The following is a 19,281-nucleotide window of genomic DNA, read 5'->3' as shown; positions in this document are numbered from 1 at the left end:
AATGACAGTACTTAGGAAACCGAACTCCTCCCACGAGCCACCCTGTGCTTGGAGGAATTTCTGCCGGCTCCTGGCTAACTGCATTCTCTCTCAGCCGCTGTCCCAGAGGAGGCTGCTCCCATGCTGGTCTTTTTGTACCCAACTTACAGGGAAAGAACTCATTGCCTGCACAGTGCCTGCCAGCCCAAGACATCTGACTGCAAATCCGGCGGGACAATGCAGAGTTGGCAGGACCTCTCCGAGGAGTGGGCAACAGGCAAAAGGACTCTAACAGAGCTGCAGATTTTATCTGATTCATGAAAGCCCCAATCCATCGACTTTTAATAGGATCTTCATTCATTTTGCTTACAAAAGGTAAAAATTGTGACTAATCCTCTTCAAAAGGTATTTGAAATCACATTTCTCTGTGTGTGTAAAAAAATAGTCCACTCAACGTGTATGTGGAATTAAGTTTACTTTTTTGAGAAACTTGCAGGGAAAAGAAAGCATAATCAAACTATACCATGCAGTCTCCTCTCACTAAAATATTGGTGGTTGAACTCATAAGGAGTCTAGACTCATTTTTAAATTTTTTCACACATTCATTCAACATACATTATTTGAGCACAGAGACTACATATATAAATCAAGTCATATATTACCCTCCAACTGATGTAAGTATTCAAATATACAAACAAATGTGGTAAAAGGTGTTTAGTTATTTTGAGAGCTGGACTAGGAGTCTAAGACAACTGTCAGAAGTCCCAGTACTGTGGAAGCAACACACATTCATGTCTGCTCTGAAAGAGAGAAAAAAAGCAATCTAGCTGCTCATGTGTGCCAGCCTCACTATAAGCATTTTACCTGCAGGAGCTGGCTCTTCTCAACCAATAACTGGAGGAATTGAATGGGGGCTTGGGGAAGCATGTTGTAGAGCTCTGATCAAGGACTGTCATCATAATTAAGCTAGACATCCAATTTAACAGCAGTCACTAGAGCACAGTGTTTAAGGGCAAGTACTCTGATTTTGGAGGTTCAGTCACTAAGTTATGATTCTTTGTGACCCCATGAACTGCAGCACACCAAATTTCCCTGTCCTTCACTATCTCCCAGAGTTTGCTCAAACTCATGTCCATTGAATCAGTGATGATGCCATCCAACCATCTCATTCTCTGCCACCCTCTTTGGAGGGCCTGGGTTCAAATTTGGCCTTTCCTAGTTATGCCATGTGGGGAAAACAAGTCTCATAAGCTCCAGAAGCCTCTATCTGCTCCCATGTAGAATAAAAAATGATAGCAATAGAACTTACCTCCTGTGTGAGGGGTAGTCCCTGGGAAACAGTGTATGTTCAATAAAGGGGAGTTATTTTTACCTTCAGTGTGTCCACCCACTCTCCTTCAAGCTATCCACAAATGTTGGCATTGATCACCAACCTGATATGAAAAATCCTAGCAAGTCAAAGACTGAAGTGTGTGTGTGTGTGTGTGTGTGTGTGTGTGTGTGTGTGTGTGTGTAAAACATTGAACAAATGGTAAAGTATCATTAAGATAAGCATTCAAAAATAGCCTATTATAATATTAATTACTATATTTATACATACATGCAGCTCTCTGAATTTCTAAAAATTATTAGTGCAACTTAACCACATAAATAAAACATTTTATCACAAAATCACAAAAATATGAAGAGTATGAGATTTCTTTTTAGGAGGATGAAAATCTTCTGGAATTAGTGGTTATGGCAGCAAAACTTTGTGAAAATACTAAACTCACTAAATTGTATACTTTTTAAAGGGTAGACTTTATAAATGTGAATTGTTTCTCAACAACAACAAAAAAAATTATATCTCAAAAAAGGATAAGTGACTATTTTAGAGCTCTAGCAAGAGTTATGTAAATATTTAAGAGACTTCAAACTTTATCTCAACTTATGAGGATTGAGGAATGTTTCTGTGTGAAGTGGTAAAACTATACCCATGCTACTGGGCAAGTGAGAAACAAGTGTTTCATTCTGTTGTCTAGAACTGGCAATTCCTGCACTTCTTCCTTCTGACTGGGTTCTTGAGTACATTTGGCAATTCATGTGCCACTGTGGGGTTAAGATGAGTGTGTAATTGATTAAGGGCTTCAGGAAAAACTGCACACGAACTTAACTTCATTAAACAGATCTGATTATGCCATAGCAATATTTAAGGCGAACTTGAATAGCAAAATCAGTCCTTAAGAATGTAAAAAAAAAAATGTTATTGAAAACCAGAAGTCCGTGGAAAACCGTTTCAACGACATGGTCCAGGAGAACTGAGGACTTTGAAATAATGAGTTTCCTCACATCCCTCCAGAAGTTCTAATGGTAAAATATCCAAGTGCCTCTACAGCCCACATGACTCATGGGCAGCCTCCTTCCTTGTCTAGAACTGTTGGTCTGTAAGCATTGAGTGTACCAAGAAACGGAGCTACATTCCATGAAAAGGAAACAGAATATTTACAGAACACTTCCATGTACCAGGCACTATTCTGAGCATTTTATGCACATATTTACAATCCTACAACCTCTGTAGTCATTACTACTCTAGACCTTCCCACTTAGCAGACTGGGAAATGCCAGCACAGAAAATAAATAGCGAATGCAAGTATTTGGATATGGCAATGCTGCTCTCCCAATCCACGTTCCTCATTGTTAGGTTAATACAGCTACTACAGGTTCATTTGGCATAATCTAAGTGCTTTCTGAGAGATATTAAATCTATATGACCAGGAGAGCCTCTTCGGGAAGGAAGTATTTGAGAAGGACCTTGAAGTCAGACAGGAAAAGCTTCAATAGGTGGAGATGCTGGGGCTTAGACTGGAAGTGGGTCATAGGAAAGAGCATCTAAAGCAAGGGAGCCATCAGGAGAAACACACAAGCTGGTCCAGAAGTAATCCATCACCTTTGCTGCAATCAAGGAGTGAGTGAAAGAAAAAGGGAGATAGGGCAGGAAATAGAGATTAAGGTCATTACCTGAATGGCCTGAGTCTGAACTTCATACAGTAAGTAATGATGTCAGTGAAAATAAACTAGCATCACAAATATGCATATTTTCCTTGATCAACCTGTACTTGACTGTTACAGGAATCACTGAATAAGCAAGTTCTAAAGTAACTCAGTCTTTCTAGACAATAGAAAGAGTTTTTGAACCCTCTAGGTTAAATGTACTTCCTTTTACAACATTGTTGGAAAATTAATTATTATTTATTAAATAAATTTTAACTTAAATAAATTTCAATAGACTTTTTTGGAGCATTTTTTAGGTCTGTACTAAAGTTGAGCAGAAGGTACAGAGATTTTTCATATACTTTTTAAAAATATACATCCTTCCTCCCACATGAGCATTCCCCACCAGAATGGTACATTTGTTACCAATTAAACCTACTCTGACGCATCATTTTTACTCAAGGTCCGCAGTTTACACTAGAATTCACTTTTGGCGTTGTCCGTTCTGTGAGTTTTAACTCCTGTAGTATCATATAGTTTCTCTGCCCTAAAAATTCTCCCTCCTCCCACTATTCATCCCTAACTTTCCAATGACCTCAGGCAATGGCTGATGTTTTACTGTCTCCATAGTGTTGCTTTTAGAATGTTACATAGTTGGAATCATACAATATGTTGCCTTTTCAAATTGATTTCTTTTGCTTAGTAATATGATTTAAGTTCTCCTGGTCTTGTTTTGATGGCTCATTTCTTTTAGAGTTGGATATTATTCCACTGTCTGGATGCACCACAGTGCATTTATCTGCTCACCTACCAAAGGACATCTTGGTCGCTTTCAAGTTTTGGCTATGAGAATGGCAGCTATAAACATTTGTGTGCAGGTTTTTGTGGAGACATACGTTTAGGAACAAGGAATTTAATAATCAAGGCTAAACTAATTAACCAAGAAATAATTTAAGTAAATAACTTTTGTGTTTGTTATTTATAATCACCTCATTTGATTATGCCATCAGGGAACTGTAAATTCAAGCAACAAAGAACTATCCCTATACACCTATTAAAATGGCCAAAATCTGGAACATTGCCAACACCAGATACCAGCAAGGATGTGGAACAGAAGGTTTCATTGCTGCTGGGAATGCAAAATGGTGCTTTGGAAAACATTTTGGGAGTTTCTCACAAAATTAAACATCTTATCATATAATTCAGTTATTACACTCCCTAGAATTTACCCAAGGAGTTAAAAGTTTCATTATTTAAATCAGTCTCTCTCTTCCTTAATATCACCCATTTGAAATATATTCTCCACTGGATGTGCCTCACAGAGTATAGAGTGACATGGTGAGCGCAGCAGATGCGGGTTTGGCGTGATCTGAATTCAAATCTTGACACTTTTCTAGCAGAAACCATTCATTCATTTATTTAACACTTGTTTGATTCACTTCATTGTACCAACTTGTACTAGAAGGAGATTGTGAGTTAATATACCTTGGAAGAGCTAAGTCATTAAGAAGCAAGACAAACACCAAAATATGAATTTCAAAACAAGTGTTAATTACAAAAGAGTGGCAGAGAAAGTTCAGGTAGGATAAGGACAAAAAGACTTCATGGAGGTAGGAAGCTCCATGCCAACCTAGATAAATGGAGATGGAGAGATAGAGAAAACATTACTGACAAAGAAGACTGAAAGCAAAGGCCCACTGAAAAACACACATGTGAGCCCATTCTTAGGAATCTGAATAATACACACATATTTATATACTGATAGCTTAGAATTGAGAGGAATTCCCAAGAGAAAATATTGCTTCAGCCATTCCCTCTCAAATACTCCATTTCAAATAAGAACGGAAAAGAAAAAAAGAAGAAAACCAAAAATTAGCTGCCTCTTTGCTGATCTGGTGTTTCAGTTTGCTTTCATTTATCCCAGGAGCATGACCACTGCTCTATTTTTCAACCTCTTTGGGTGTTTATAATGGATGCAAAATAGAAATAATGACACTTCCAGTTTCTGCCAGGACTCTGGGCCTGTGTCTTCTTCACATCCTAACTCATTTAGATGGTGTGAAGATAAGTGGTAATCAGCATGTATTAACCTCCACCTTTCATCTGAGAACTCCACAGCAGTTACAAATATTATTCCTTGCAACATCTCTATGAAGTAAGTGGATGAGTAATATTACTGCCCCCACTTGAAAGCTGTAGGAGCTGAGTCACAAAGGGGTCACAAAGACCAGTTCAGGGTCATGTGTCCTCAACATAAAGTGGAAATCAAAATGAGCGTGATGTCTCTGCTTGTCATCATTGGCAATGAGCTGCCTCAAGCTTCGTCTCCAGTCTTCGTTCCTCCAGTCTGCTTATTTGCAAAGCACTTGAGACCTTTAACTCTAGAACTGCATCTAAACTCATCTTATTATTAGTTGTCCTAATCTGCACTACTGTATAATCTGCACATGACATCGTAGCAAGCAAAGATGTGATGTCCCACAGAGGAATTACCTACCTCAAGGTGGTGCTGTGAAGTTTAATTGAATTAATTTCATTTATGAAACATTTAGCAACCCTAAGAAAAAAGAGTCTAATACAAATATACAGGGACTCCCCATTAATTACAGTAGAAAAGAGCAGGTTACCACTGTCTCTACTTCTCAGAAGTATTGCTCTCAAATATCCCTGCTTGGCATCGGGTTCTGACCTTCCTTATGGTGACTTGGCCCATTGGTCCACCTTCAGAAGCAACCACCTGGCTTTCTGTTATTTTCAAAAATGAAAAACTCCTCTCTGGAGGTAAGGCAGCTTCTCTTCTGTGAAGTGCATCTCAGTTGGCAACTATTACAACAATACCAGGTCATTAAGGACAGTCTATAAAAATGGAAGCCAGAAGAGTAAATCCCCAGGCAGAAACTTCATGCCAGTGTACTTACTTTTGAGAACTTCTAACAGAAATTTTGAACATGCAAAATCATGCATGCTAAGGTAGAATTATTAAGAATCACGGATTGTTACAAGTAGACTGGATCTTAGAAATTACTAAATTACCTTCATTTTTTTCTCAGATGAAGAAAAAGTTCCAAGAAGACTGTACAATGATTTTCTGAGGTCACAGTCTATGAAAAGTGGGCCTCAAATAAAGAACTCGAGTCTTATATAAGGTACTTTGTTATTGTTATTATCGTTTAGTCACTCAGTCGTGTCTGACTCTCTGCGACCCCAGGGACTGTAGCTCACCAGGCTCCTGTGTCCGTGGGATTTCCTAGGCAAGAATTCTGGAGTAGGTTGCCATTTCCTTCTCCAGAAGATCTTCTCCAGAAGACAGTTCTCCAGAATACACGCCTAACCTGTGTCGCAAGAATTCTGGAGTAGGTTGCCATTTCCTTCTCCAGAAGACAGTTCTCCAGAATACATGCCTAACCTGTGTCTCGTTCATTGCAGGTGGGTTCTTTACCACTGAGCCACTAGGGAAGCCCATAACGTACTTTACACTGCACCATATTGCTACCCACTTTTTTGCGAAGGAATCAGAATAGGATTCTTTGAACAGTCTCTCTAGTATATTTAAAAGAGGATTTCATTTGGAAAGTCCAATTTAAATAGAACATTTGCAGAATCCACTAACTGGGTAACTGCTGCTATTGCTAAGTTGCTTCAGTCATGTCGGACTCTGTGCGACCCCATAGACAGCAGCCCACCAGGCTCCCCCGTCCCTGGGATTCTCCAGGCAAGAACACTGGAGTGGGTTGCCATTTCCTTCTTCAATGCAGGAAAGTGAAAAGTGAAAGTGAAGTCACTCAATCGTGTCCGACTCTTAGCAACCCCATGGAGGAGCCCACCAGGCTCCTCCGTCCATGGGATTTTCCAGGCAAGAGTACTGGAGTGGGGTGCCAAAGCTATGGCCATATCACAGAATTGTAGGATGTATCCAATTACTGATTTAGGCAGAATAGAAAGGATCGTGAACATATCCAATGGACTTGATATCTGTACATGGCAAACTGCTGAATTTGCAGGTGCTAACAAAGGAAGTTCAATCTAGCCAATTGTCTATGGCAATCTTTGCCTACAGCTCAGGAGAGCAGTTGGCCGTAGAAAGGAGGCCATAAGACAAAAGTGGAAATGTTTCCAAAAAGCAGCTAAGTCCAGCCATGAGGAACATGGGGCAGGTGATACTTGGAAATCCAAACAGGAAGCTGGCTCCAGGAGTCTATTCTCTAGTGGCCAAGCCCAGCCAGAGACTTTGAGCCTGGGGGAGTGTTCCAATTCTGGGTAGGAGCCTGGCAAGAGGAAGCCTAGTCCTTACTCCTAAGAAGGATCTAGGGCTTGAGGCAGGCAGCCAAACAGGAACTTGGGAACAGTAGTACCCACAGGGGATCTTACGTTTGGGAATGAGACAGAAGCCCAGTTAGCAGAATCAGAGTGAAACTGTTAGGTGTCATTTCCAGGGTTTCAAAGAGCTCTGGCCCCACAGTCTTGTATGTCTCAGTGCAGAAAAGAATTCAGCAAGAGACAAAGTAATAGGTAAGAAGTGATTTATTAGAATAGGATGCTTGACTCAATGGACGTGAGTCTGAGTGAACTCCAGGAGTTGGTGATGGACAGGGAGGCCTGGTGTGCTGCTATTCATGGGGTCGCAAAGAGTCGGACACGAATGAGCGACTGAACTGAACTGAACTGAACTGAACTGAAGGCTCATAAGTGGGAAGGCAAGTGTTGTGCTGCCCTGGGTACTCAGTGAGTTACATTTTTATAATCAGAGGAAGAGAGGGGAGGAGGAAAAGGTCTTCATTGTCTCTCTTGAGTAGACATCACATTTCCATCATCAGTTCCTCCACCATGTAGAGCAAGGAAAGTTTGCTAGTCCTTCCCTGTATGGTCAGGCCAGGTTTGTCATAGCACTTTGGAAAAAATATTTTCAAGTCTCAGTGCAATGAGAGTCTTTCATTTTGAAAAGTCACCTTCCCATAAGTGATTATTTTTTGTGTACACAGACCCTGTTTTGGGAGTCATTAACTTGATGACACCACTGGGCAGATCGTAGTCCTTATTTTCTGCTATTGTTTTATTGTTTTGGTTGCATGGTGCAAAGAACATGTCTTGGGGCCAAAGAACATGTTTAGGGTGTTACTAGCTCACTGAGCTCACTGAGGAAGATATAGGTCTCATGCCACCATAGTTTTTTTTTAGGGGGGGGGGGTCATGTCTCATGCTTCTGTTGCATGGTTTTGTTTTCAAAGCAAGTTAGCTTGATTTTACCATAAAGCAAGCCTATCTGACTGTGATACTAAGTGACTTATTTTGCTTTATGAGTCAAGCAAGCCCACATTGTTTCAGAATTTTTCCATTACTTTCTTGAGTGACCATTAGTCCTACTGTGGTCTCCCCAATCCCCTAAATTTCCCTCTCTATCTACAATTCCCTAATGGGGTTTCTAAGCTAACTATTTGACCATCCTATTCTGTCTCTACCAAGAGAACTGCCTCTGGTCAGACTGAAGGGGTGTGACTTGGAGCTCCTGGTGTAGAGTGAGGCTGGTCTGGGTTTGGTACCCCCGCTGTGGGATGACCCAGGAACAGGGCTGAGCCTCCTGGTGGGAATCCAAAACAGGTCCCTGCTGGAGATGGAGTTCAGTTCAGTTCAGTTCAGTCACTCAGTTGTGTCTGACTCTTTGCGACCCTATGGACTGCAGCACGCCAGGCCTTCCTGCCCATCACCAAATCCCAGAGTTTACTCAAACTCATGTCCGTTAAGCTGGTGATGCCATCCAACCATCTCATCTTCTGTCGTCCCCTTCTCCTCTTGCCTTCAATCTTTCCCAGCATCAGGATCTTTTCAAATGAGTCAGTTCTTTGCATCAGGTGGCCAAAGTATTGCAGTTTCACCTTCAACATCACTCCTTGCAATGATTATTCAGGACTGATTTCCTTTAGGATGGACTGGTGGGATCTCCTTGCAGTCCAAGGGACTCTCAAGAGTCTTCTCCAAACCACAGTTCAAAAGCATCAATTCTGCACTCAGCTTTCTTTATAGTCCAACTCTCACATCCATACATGACCACTGGAAAAACCATAGCCTTGACTACATGGACCTTTGTTGGCAAAGTAATGTCTCTGCTTTTTAATACACTGTCTAGGTTGGTCATAACTTTTCTTCCAAGGAGCAAACGTCTTTTAATTTCATGGCTGCAATCACCATCTGCAGTGATTTTGGAGCCCAAGAAAATAAAAGTCTGTCACTGTTTCCCCATCTATTTGCCATGAAGTGATGGGACCAGATGCCATGATCTTAGTTTACTGGATTTTGAGCTTTAAGTCAACTTTTTTACTCTCCTCTTTTGCATTCATCAAGAGGATATTTAGTTCTTCTTCACTTTCTGCCATAAGGGTGGTATCATCTGCATATCTGAGGTTACTGATATTTCTCCCAGCATTCTTGATTCCAGCTTGTGCTTCATCCAGGCTAGTGTTTCTTATGATATACTCTGCTGTCGCTGCTGCTGCTACGTTGCTTCAGTCATGTCCGACTCTGTGCAACCCCATAGACGACAGCCCACCAGGCTTGCCTGTCCCTGGGATTCTCCAGGCAAGAACACCGGAGTGGATTGCCATTTCCTTCTCCAATGCATGAAAGTGAAGTTGCTCAGTTGTGTCCGACTCTTCGCCACCCCATGGACTGCAGCCTACCAGGCTCCTCCATCCATGGGAGTTTCCAGGCAAGAGTACTGGAATGGGTTGCCATTGCCTTCTCCAATGATGTACTCTGCATATAAGTTAAATAAGCAGGGTGACAATATACAGCCTTGACGTACTCCTTTTCCTATTCAGAACCAGTCTGGTGTTTCATGTCCAGTTCTAACTGTTGCTTCTTGACCTGCATACAGATTTCTCAGGAGGCAGGTCAAGTGGTCTGGTACTCCCATCTCTTTCAGAATTTTCCACAGTTTGTGGGGATCCAACCAGTCCAAGGATTTGGCATAGTCAATATACCAGAAATAGATATTTTTCTGAAACTCTCTTGCTTTTTCGATGATCCAACAGATGTTGGCAATTTGATTTCCGGTTCCTCTGACTTTTCTAAAACCAGCTTGAACATCTGGAATTTCATGGTTCATGTATCGTTGAAGCCTGGCTTGATGAATTTTGAGCATTACTTGCATGTGAGATGAGTGCAATTGTACGGTAGTTTGAGCAATCTTTGGCATTGTCTTTCTTTGGGATTGGAATGAAAACTGACCTTTTCCAGTCCTGTGGCCACTGCTGAGTTTTCCAAATTTGCTGGCATATTGAGTGCAGCACTTTCACAGCATCATCTTTCAGGATTTGAAATAGCTCAACTGGAATTTCATCACCTCCACTAGCTTTGTTCATAGTGATGCTTCCTAAGGCCCACTTGACTTCAAATTCTGGGATGTCTGGCTCTCGGTGAGTGATCACACTATCATTATTATCTGGGTCATGAAGATCTTTTTTGTATAGTTCTTCTGTGTATTCTTGCCACCTCTTCTTAATATCTTTTGCTTCTGTTAGGTCCATACCATTTCTGTCCTTTATCAAGCCCATCTTTGCATGAAATGTCCCCTTGGTATCTCTACTTTTCTTGAAGAGATCTCTTGTCTTTCCCATTCTATTGTTCTCCTCTATTTCTTTGCACTGATCACTGAGGAAGGCTTTTTTTATCTCTCCTTGCTATTCCTTGGAACTCTGCATTCAGATGCTTATATCTTTCCTTTGCTCCTTTGCTTTTTGCTTCTCTTCTTTTCACAGCTATTTGTAAGGCCTCCTCAGACATCCATTTTGCTTTTTTGGCATTTCTTTTTCTTGGTGATGGTCTTGATCCCTGTCTCCTGTACAATGTCACAAACCCCCGTCCATAGTTCATCAGGCACTCTGTCTATCAGATCTAGTCCGTTAAATCTATTTCTTACTTCCACTGTATAATCGTAAGGGATTTGATTTAGGTCATACCTGAATGGTCTAGTGGTTTTCCCTACTTTCTTCAATTTCAGTCTGAATTTGGCAATAAGGAGTTCATGATCTGAGCCACAGTCAGCTCCTAGTCTTGCTTTCGCTGACTGTATAGAGCTTCTCCACCTTTGGCTGCAAAGAATATAATCAATCTGATTTTGGTGTTGACCGTCTGGTGATGTGCATGTGTAGAGTCTTCTCTTGTGTTGTTGGAAGAGGGTGTTTGCTATGACCAGTGCATTCTCTTGGCAAAACTCTGTTAGCCTTTGCCCTGCTTCATTCTGTACTCCAAGGCCAAATTTGCCTGTTACTCCAGGTGTCTCTTGATTTCCTACTTTTGCATTTGTCTCCTATAATGAAAAGGACATCTTTTGGGGGTGTTAGTTCTAGAAGGTCTTGTAGATCTTCATAGAATTATTCAACTTTAGCTTCTTCAGCATTGCTGGTCAGGGCATAGCCTTGGATTACCGTAATATTGAATGGTTTGCCTTGGAGATGAACAGAGATCATTGTGTCATTTTTGAGATTGCATCCAAGTACTGCATTTTGGACTCTTTTGTTGACCATGATGGCTACTCCATTTCTTCTAAGGGATTCCTGCCCACAGTAGTAGATATAATGGTCATCTGAGTTAAATACACCCATTCCAGTCCATTTTAGTTCGCTGATTCCTAGTGTGTCGATGCTCACTCTTGCCATTTCCTGTTTGACCACTTCCAATTTTCCTTGATTCATGGACCTGACATTCCAGGTTCCTATGCGATATTGCTCTTTACAGCATCGGACCTTGCTTCTATCACCAGTCACATCCACAACTGGGTGCTGCTTTTGCTTTGACTCTGTCTCTTCATTCTTTCTAGAGTTATTTCTCCACTGATCTCCAGTAGCATATTGGGCACCTACCAACCTGGGGAGTTCATCTTTCAGTGTCCTATCTTTTTACCTTTTCATACTGTTCATGGTGTTCTCAAGGCAAGAATACTGAAGTGGTTTGCCATCCCCTTCTCCAGTGGACCACATTCTGTCAGAACTCTCCCCCATGGAGATGGAAAGAGAAAGGCAAAACTGGGAGTGGCTACTGGGCTCCTTGTTTGCCATTCTCCCTCACGTCCACTTTAGGATGACTTTTGCTAGTTATGGTTTTCATAATTCATCAGCAAGTGACTGCACAGAAGGAAAGAGATTCTCGAGTGTATCAACCCATGATATTTGGGAAGGGAGAAGAAACTGCAGTGAATGCCTCATAAAGTTCAGAGCTTGTATTTGTTCATCTTACAGGCGTCTCCCAATGCCTTAAGCAAACGGGAAGTGTTATTTCCTGATGGGAAACTGAGTGGAAATTGGAACTGAAGCACTTCTAGTACTCAAACCTGTCCCTCCATTGTGAGGTATCAAAGGGGGCTTGCTGAGGTCTTCGGCTTGCCCAGGCCCTCCACTAACTCTACTCAATCATCTTAGATTAATAATCTAAGGAAAAACTGAGTTTGTCATGCAAAAGCAACTTCAAAACAAGTTCCCCTGCTTCCAGCTCAATCTCTGTTCTAATAGAGGTTTTTTGGGGGGCCTTCTCTGTCTTGCCACTGACCTCCTCTGCAAGGCTCCGTGAAACATTGCTTTCTTCCCGTGTCTGTCACAGGAATGTCCCTGTACTTCTCCTTGCACTGGGGCCTTAGCAGCTTACTACCCCTTTAGTCTTCCTCTGGTCCCAGGACACTTGTCATTGTCTGCCTACTTTGTGTCTCTGTTTGTTTATATCCCATTCACCCTATAGGGCATTAGTTCACTTTTTCATTTGTGAAATGGAATAATACTCATGCTGTACTCTGTGAGGTGGTTGTAAGGATGAGTAAGATAGTGTATACATACATACATAGTATCAAACAAATTATAAGAATATTTTTTAAAGGAAAAATTAGTGGAAGTTAAAGATAACTATACCTGGGAATTTTTTCTTCCCTAAAAATATTTTTATATGAAACAGATATATACATATAATATACATACATATACAAAGCACATATAAATACAAAGCATATTATAAATACTATTTGTATATTTATTCTACATAGACACAGAAAATGGGGAAAAAAGACAAATCTTTTTTATTCTAGCAGGGAGGGGCAAGATAGGGGTATGTGATCAGGAGATACAAACTACAATGTATAAAATAGATAAGCAACAAGGATATATTGCACAGCACAGGAAAATACAGCCATTATTCTGTAATAACTTTAAGGGAAGTATAATCTATAAAAATACTGAATCACTATGCTATATACCTGAGATTAATACTGTAAATCAACCATACTTTGATAAAAATAAATAATAAGAAAAAATAATTTTATTAATCTTTTAAAATACACACACACACAAACCAATTGGTTGAAAGATGTCATCATTTGGAGTAGGCCAAGTTAAATCAAAGACATCCCAACCCTGGCCGCTGAGCCTGCCTCACTAGGCCTTGCTCTGGGCACCGCAGCCTGCCACCCACAGGCCTGGCTGCACCCTGTGTGCTCTGTGACAATAGTTGCATGGCTTTTTGCAGATTGAAAAATCATCCAGATATTCAATTACCTGGGCAAAATCAGTGTGGGAGGGTTAACAAGCTGATAAGAGAAACTCAGTTATGTCCCATGAAGTGCTTTGGTAAGAACTCTGAAAGGTACTTGAGGAATAGAAGAACAGAAGATTTAGGAAGCACAGGTTGGTCATCTGACTGCTTGTCATATAGGATGGAACTGATACTGATCTGGTGAAGCCAAGAGAAGAATTAGGATTAATAGAGAGAAGCTGTTACCCAGTGTTGATGAGAAAGGGCTTCAGTCCTTTCGATTGTGGTGATCATCTCACAGGTATACACTTGACATATTTTATATTTTATATATTCTCAGTGTATTGTAGTCTATTTATATGTCAATAAAGTCAAAAAGCATATGAGCTTTTATGTCCAATGTCTTGGGCTCCAATTATTACCTTGCCACTTAAATTCAGTGTGATCTAAAACAAATTCCTTAACCTCTAATAAATCTCTTGCATTTTGATAAGAAGACAGGTGAGATAATGCATATAAAGTGCTTAGTGCAGAGTCAATGTGGCAAATATTTGCCTAGGAGCTTCTTTTGAACTTCACAGAAGGCCTCCTGCCAGGCCTACTAGGGGCCAGATTTGGAGTGGTAGATTTCCAGGGACTTTTGCAAGGCCATCAAAGAGCACCGCAAAGTGGGAGAATCCCAGCCAAGTTTTGTTAGCTTCACTATCCAAGGTGGGCAACCTCAGAGTCAGATAACCTTGCCATTAGAAGGAACTCTTGGGATTGCTGCTTGTGCAATTCCAATCTAGACGTCCCACTCTGTACATGAGGCGTCCCAGCCTGCCCCTCCTCTCTACTTCTGGTACATCTGCACGGGGTACCTTCCTTGTCAGCACTCTTCTGGCATCTGGCAATCAGGAGCTCACATACTAAGTGCCTATTAATAGTCAAGTATTTGGGACAGGAGGTGGGAAACACATTAACTTCCTGTCTCTTGTTCTCTTGCCACGTGTTCTTGACAAGTCACTTCACTGCCATGAGCCTCAGTTTCCTCGTCTGTTCGATGAAAGCTACAATTTACCTCATCCTTGTGATCTTGTAAAGCACTTAGTCCTGCTCAGAATAAGATCAAGTACTCCATGAAGGGCAGATCATAAGACCACAGTGAATGAGCATCATGGGAAGTAATAAAGGTAAAATCCATGCAGAAGGGAGTGTCCAAGTCCTCAGTTCACAAACCTGTGTGGCTGTTGAAAGGAGCAAATCAAAGCACTTTCTTCCCCTCCAGGGGAAGAAACACAGACTCATTTTATTTTGTTTTTTTCAATTTTTATTGGAGTACAGTTGGAGTACAATATTGTGTTTCATGCGTATAGCTAAGTGAATCAGTTATACATATATCCAATATTTTTTAGATGCTTTTCCTATAGAGGCCATCACAGAGTATTGAGTAGAGTTCCCTGTGCTATACATTAGGTCCTTATTAGTTATCTAGTTTATAAGTAGTGGTGGTGTTGGGTTTGAGCAGCACAAACCTACAAGGCCTGTGCTTGCCCAGCTTCAAGACTGAAGAAGTAGCCCAGAGTCAGCAAAGAACCAACAATGATTTAATGGATGGGGGCAGTTTATACATCCAAAGCAAGGTCCTGGAGCAACACCCCACCATGTGTGGGGCACAGCAGGCAGGACATGGCGGCACTTTTTGTTCCCAGGGGGAAGGGGGTGGAGGAGAGGGGAGATTATCAGTTATAGGGGGAACTGAACTCAGATAGGCTCATTAGTTACCAGGGAAACCAGCAGAGGGGCATGCCCCTCATCACTGCATTGATAAGCCATCATTAGCTGGGGCCTGGGTTAAGTACACAGGAAAGTCAGTCGTGTGGGTAGAGTGCAAGTGAAGCAAGCCCTGGTTGGGCAAGGGATGCACAGAGAACAAAAGAACAGCCATCTTGGGTGGCCTGACCATACACTCCACCTCTAAATACCCTGTACAATCCTTACAATCTCGGACCGCCAACCCAGATGCATTTTAGACTGTGAGTCCCTAGAGGCAATGCTCCCACCCTTGTTGTCTTAACCTACTCTTTGATAATTTCCTAAATCCCAGTATCCTTTACTGAAATTTAATTCCTCAACAATCCTCCTTAGTTTAAGATCTCCCGGATTTTCCTTGCTGTGATCTTTTAACCTCTATGTTAGAACAGATGGTCCCCAGCTTATACCTTCTCCACAACTGAATATTCCATTCCGATCTGGACAACAGCTGGCCTGCCTCCTTCCTCAAAGGACTGACCCCATTTGGCTTGTTTTCTGCCTTCAATAATCTGTGACTGCTCCCGGGTGCACAGCCCCAAACCTGATCTGCTGGGGACCCCCAGCCCCAGGAAGATGTTAGGCATCACAAGAGCCTTGCATCTCTTTCCCTCAGGTGCCACAGTGTCACACACGCACACCCACACACATACCATTCCAGCATGAGCCCTGGTCACATTTCCATCAAGATGCAATGGGGACATTTGTCTCACGATTCCATTCCATGGTATTTCTCATCCCGTTAATCTAGTCTTGGAAGGCCTATTGCTAATTTCTTCAATTCCCTTTTGCCAAAACCGCATTTCTTACCCCAGATGTCATTCACAAAGCTTAGAATTCTGATTCACAGTATTTTCAATTACTATTAAAATATTTAATGATGTGCTTAATGTTAAGAATGACAAGGGGTCTTCTGGAAGGTTAGTTTTTAATATTGACCAAATGGAATATCCTTGCAGCAATTATACTTAACATTCATTGAATATTTGCCATGTACCAAACACTGTTGTGAGTGGTTTAATTTCTCTGCTCTCATTTTCCTGACATCAACTGTCTGGAACACATACTTTTGTTGTTGTTGTGTTGTTGTTCAGTCACTCAGTTGTGTCCGACTCTTTGTGACCCCATGGACTGCAGCACACCAGGCTTCCTTGTCCTTCACCATCTCCCGGAGTTTGCTCAAACCCATGTCCACGGAGTCAGTGAGGCCATCCAACCATCTCATCCTCTGTCGTCCCCTTCTCCTCCTGCCCTCAATCTTTCCCAGCATCAGGGTCTTTTTCAATGAGTTGGCTGTGTGCATCAGGTGGTCAAAGGATTGGAGCTCCAGCTTCATCATCAGTCCTTCCAATGAATATTCAGGGTTGATTTCCTTTAGGATGGACTGGTTCAATCTCCTTGCTGTCCAAGGGACTCTCAAGAGTCTTCTCTGGCACCACAGTTCAAAGGCATCAATTCTTTGGCACTGAGCCTTTTTTATTGTCCAGTTCTCACATCTGTACATGACTACTGGAAAAGCCATAGCTTTTGTTATAACCACTTTATTCCACTTCTAGAAATTTTTCCTAAGGTAATAATCTTGGCCATATTAAAAATGTACATATACAAAAAATTTAGCAGAGCATACTTAAAAGTGAATATATCCAATATGATGTAATATTATACATTTATTAGATATCAAAAGTTTCACAAATATTTAATAAGATGAAAAGGTCATCAAATACTAAGTGAAAAACAAGGTGTAGGGGACTTCCCTGGTGGTTCAGTTGTTAAGATTTCACCTTCCGGTGAAGAGGATGTGGGATCAATCCCTGGTCAGGGATCTAAGATCCCACATGCCCTGCAGCCAAAAAACCAAACCATAAAGCAGGAGCAATATTGTACAAATTCAATAAAGACTTTAAAAATGGTCCCCATTAAAACACCTATTTAAAAAATGCAAGATGTAAATTTTTACATGCAACATGAACCACATGTTCATGTTTTTTTATCCACAGATGCATAGACGAAGAAAAAAAGAAGAGGAAACACAGCAAAATTCTAAGAGTAAATACCTCTAATGGGAGAGTTTTTGTTTGTCTGCATCTTCTGGAAAAAAAATGGAAAGTGAAATTCTTCTAAATTTCCACAACAAACATGCCTTAAAGTCATAATCAGAAAAAAGTAAATGTTATTAAAAATATCTTTTGCTATAGCATAATTTCTTCAAGTTCTACTTCTACTAGACTAGAGCAAGTCTCTTACTTGCCTTCATTGAGAACTTTGCATTGTCAACGTCTTTGATGGGACCATCTGCTAGAAGTTAATATTATTACCAAAGATAAGGAGTTGGAAAGGTAATGCAAATTTATTCCAATTACACAGAAAATATCCAAATAAAGAACCTGTGTACCTTACTCTGTGGCAGGCAGAAAATTTATCCTCTTTAAGGAGCCACTCAATCTCCTTAAGTGCCCAGAGAAATGGAAATTTAGCATTAGATTTTCTCTTTTCAGCCAGAATGTTTCCTCCTTCCGGGTTTTTCCTCTCAGTGATGTTCTTTGTTTCTTTCCTCCCTGCCATCCCCTGACCCTCCAAATCAGACTGGCCCAGGTCCTGTTCAAAGCTTACCAAGCATACTCCAGAGAGACCATCTCCCTCTAATCTTGTAAGCCAGGTCAGCATAGCCTAACTGAGGTCCTTGGTCCATGATGGTGCCCTCAGTAAATTGGGGGTGCTAGAAATACCACTTTTCTTTAACTACCAGAAAGCTTCAGTGAACAATTAACTGCAAGACAAATTCTTTCTCTGGGTGGAGTAAAGAGAAAATCTTTCATCCAACTGCAGGGAATAATGTATACTCCTTTTCCACTTTAACCATTATTTCTGGGCATACTGAAAGGAATATGGGTTTGTAGTCACTTCACATCTGGACATGAGGTCAGGCTCTGCTATAAAAGCAGGGGGAGCTTTTGCATGGCTATGAAGAATGCTCATCTATATGCTAAGTCACTTTAGTCGTGTCTGACTCTGTGCGACCCCAGAGATGGCAGCCCAACAGGCTCCCCCGTCCCTGGGATTCTCCAGGCAAGAACACTGGAGTGGGCTGCCATTTCCTTCTCCAATGCATGAAAGTGAAAAGAGAAAGTGAAGTCGCTCAGTCGTGTCTGACTCCTAGCGACCCCATGGACTGCAGCCCACCACGCTCCTCCATCCATGGGATTTTCCAGGCAAGAGTACTGGAGTGGGGTGCCATTGCCTTCTCCAATGCTCATCTATAAAATAAGACTAATAACTTTATAAGTTGTCATTTAGTCACTAAATTATGTCTGATTCTGATTCTTTTGCAACCCCGTGGACTGTAGCCAGCCAGGCTCCTCTGTCCATGGGATTTTCCAAGCAAGAATACTGGAGTGGGGTTCCATATCCTTCTCCAGGGGGAACTTCCTGACCCAGGGATCGAACTTGTGCCTTCCGCATTGGCAGGCAGATTCTTTACAGCTGAGCCACCAGGAAAGCCACAGCTGGAAGAATAGAATTATACAAAATGTATAGCTAAGTGAACATAAATCTAGCACCCTGATTTTTGCTTCTAATACCATTCTCCAACAACAGGGACCAGGGCTTCATGGGAAGAAAAATGGCTGATTCCAGAACTAGGATTTCCCAGATGTTGCTAGTGGTAAAGAATCTGTCTGCCAATGCAGGAGATGCAAGAGGCATGGGTTCCATCCCTGGGTTGTGAAGATCCCCTGGAGTAGGAAAAGGAACCCACTCTAGTATTCTCACCTGGAACATTCCATGGGCAGAGGAACCTGGCAGGTTATAGTCCATGGGGCTGCAAAGAACCAGACACTACTGAGCACATAATCTTTCTTTTCCAGAACTAAGGCAGCAAATATACAAGGTGAACTGGGAGCCTCTTTTATGGCCAGGAAGTTATGAAGTGCTCACACAAAAACACACAACAAAGACAAAAAGAAAGATGATGGGTATATTGAGAGGGCACTGGAGAAACTGAAAGAGTTTTCAAGGGCGGAAACAATCTGAGAAACA

The 19,281-nt window shown here is 41.5% G+C and overlaps 1 long non-coding RNA gene across 1 annotated transcript; it reads left to right on the top strand.

Annotated features, from left to right (window-relative positions):
* Positions 1–82: 82 nt before the first annotated feature.
* On the top strand, positions 83–17,591 carry LOC104970904 (uncharacterized). Its single transcript, XR_804285.4, has 3 exons — positions 83–354; positions 6,000–6,095; positions 17,244–17,591. It is a non-coding gene; the product is annotated as an uncharacterized lncRNA (long non-coding RNA).
* The last annotated feature ends 1,690 nt before the right edge of the window (positions 17,592–19,281 follow it).

The sequence above is a fragment of the Bos taurus genome, chromosome 1, assembly GCF_002263795.3.
Source record: "Bos taurus isolate L1 Dominette 01449 registration number 42190680 breed Hereford chromosome 1, ARS-UCD2.0, whole genome shotgun sequence".
NCBI classification, from domain to species: Eukaryota; Metazoa; Chordata; class Mammalia; order Artiodactyla; family Bovidae; genus Bos; species Bos taurus.
The sequence above is the reverse complement of the archived record's forward strand: the minus strand, read 5'-3'. Positions and strand labels throughout refer to the sequence as shown.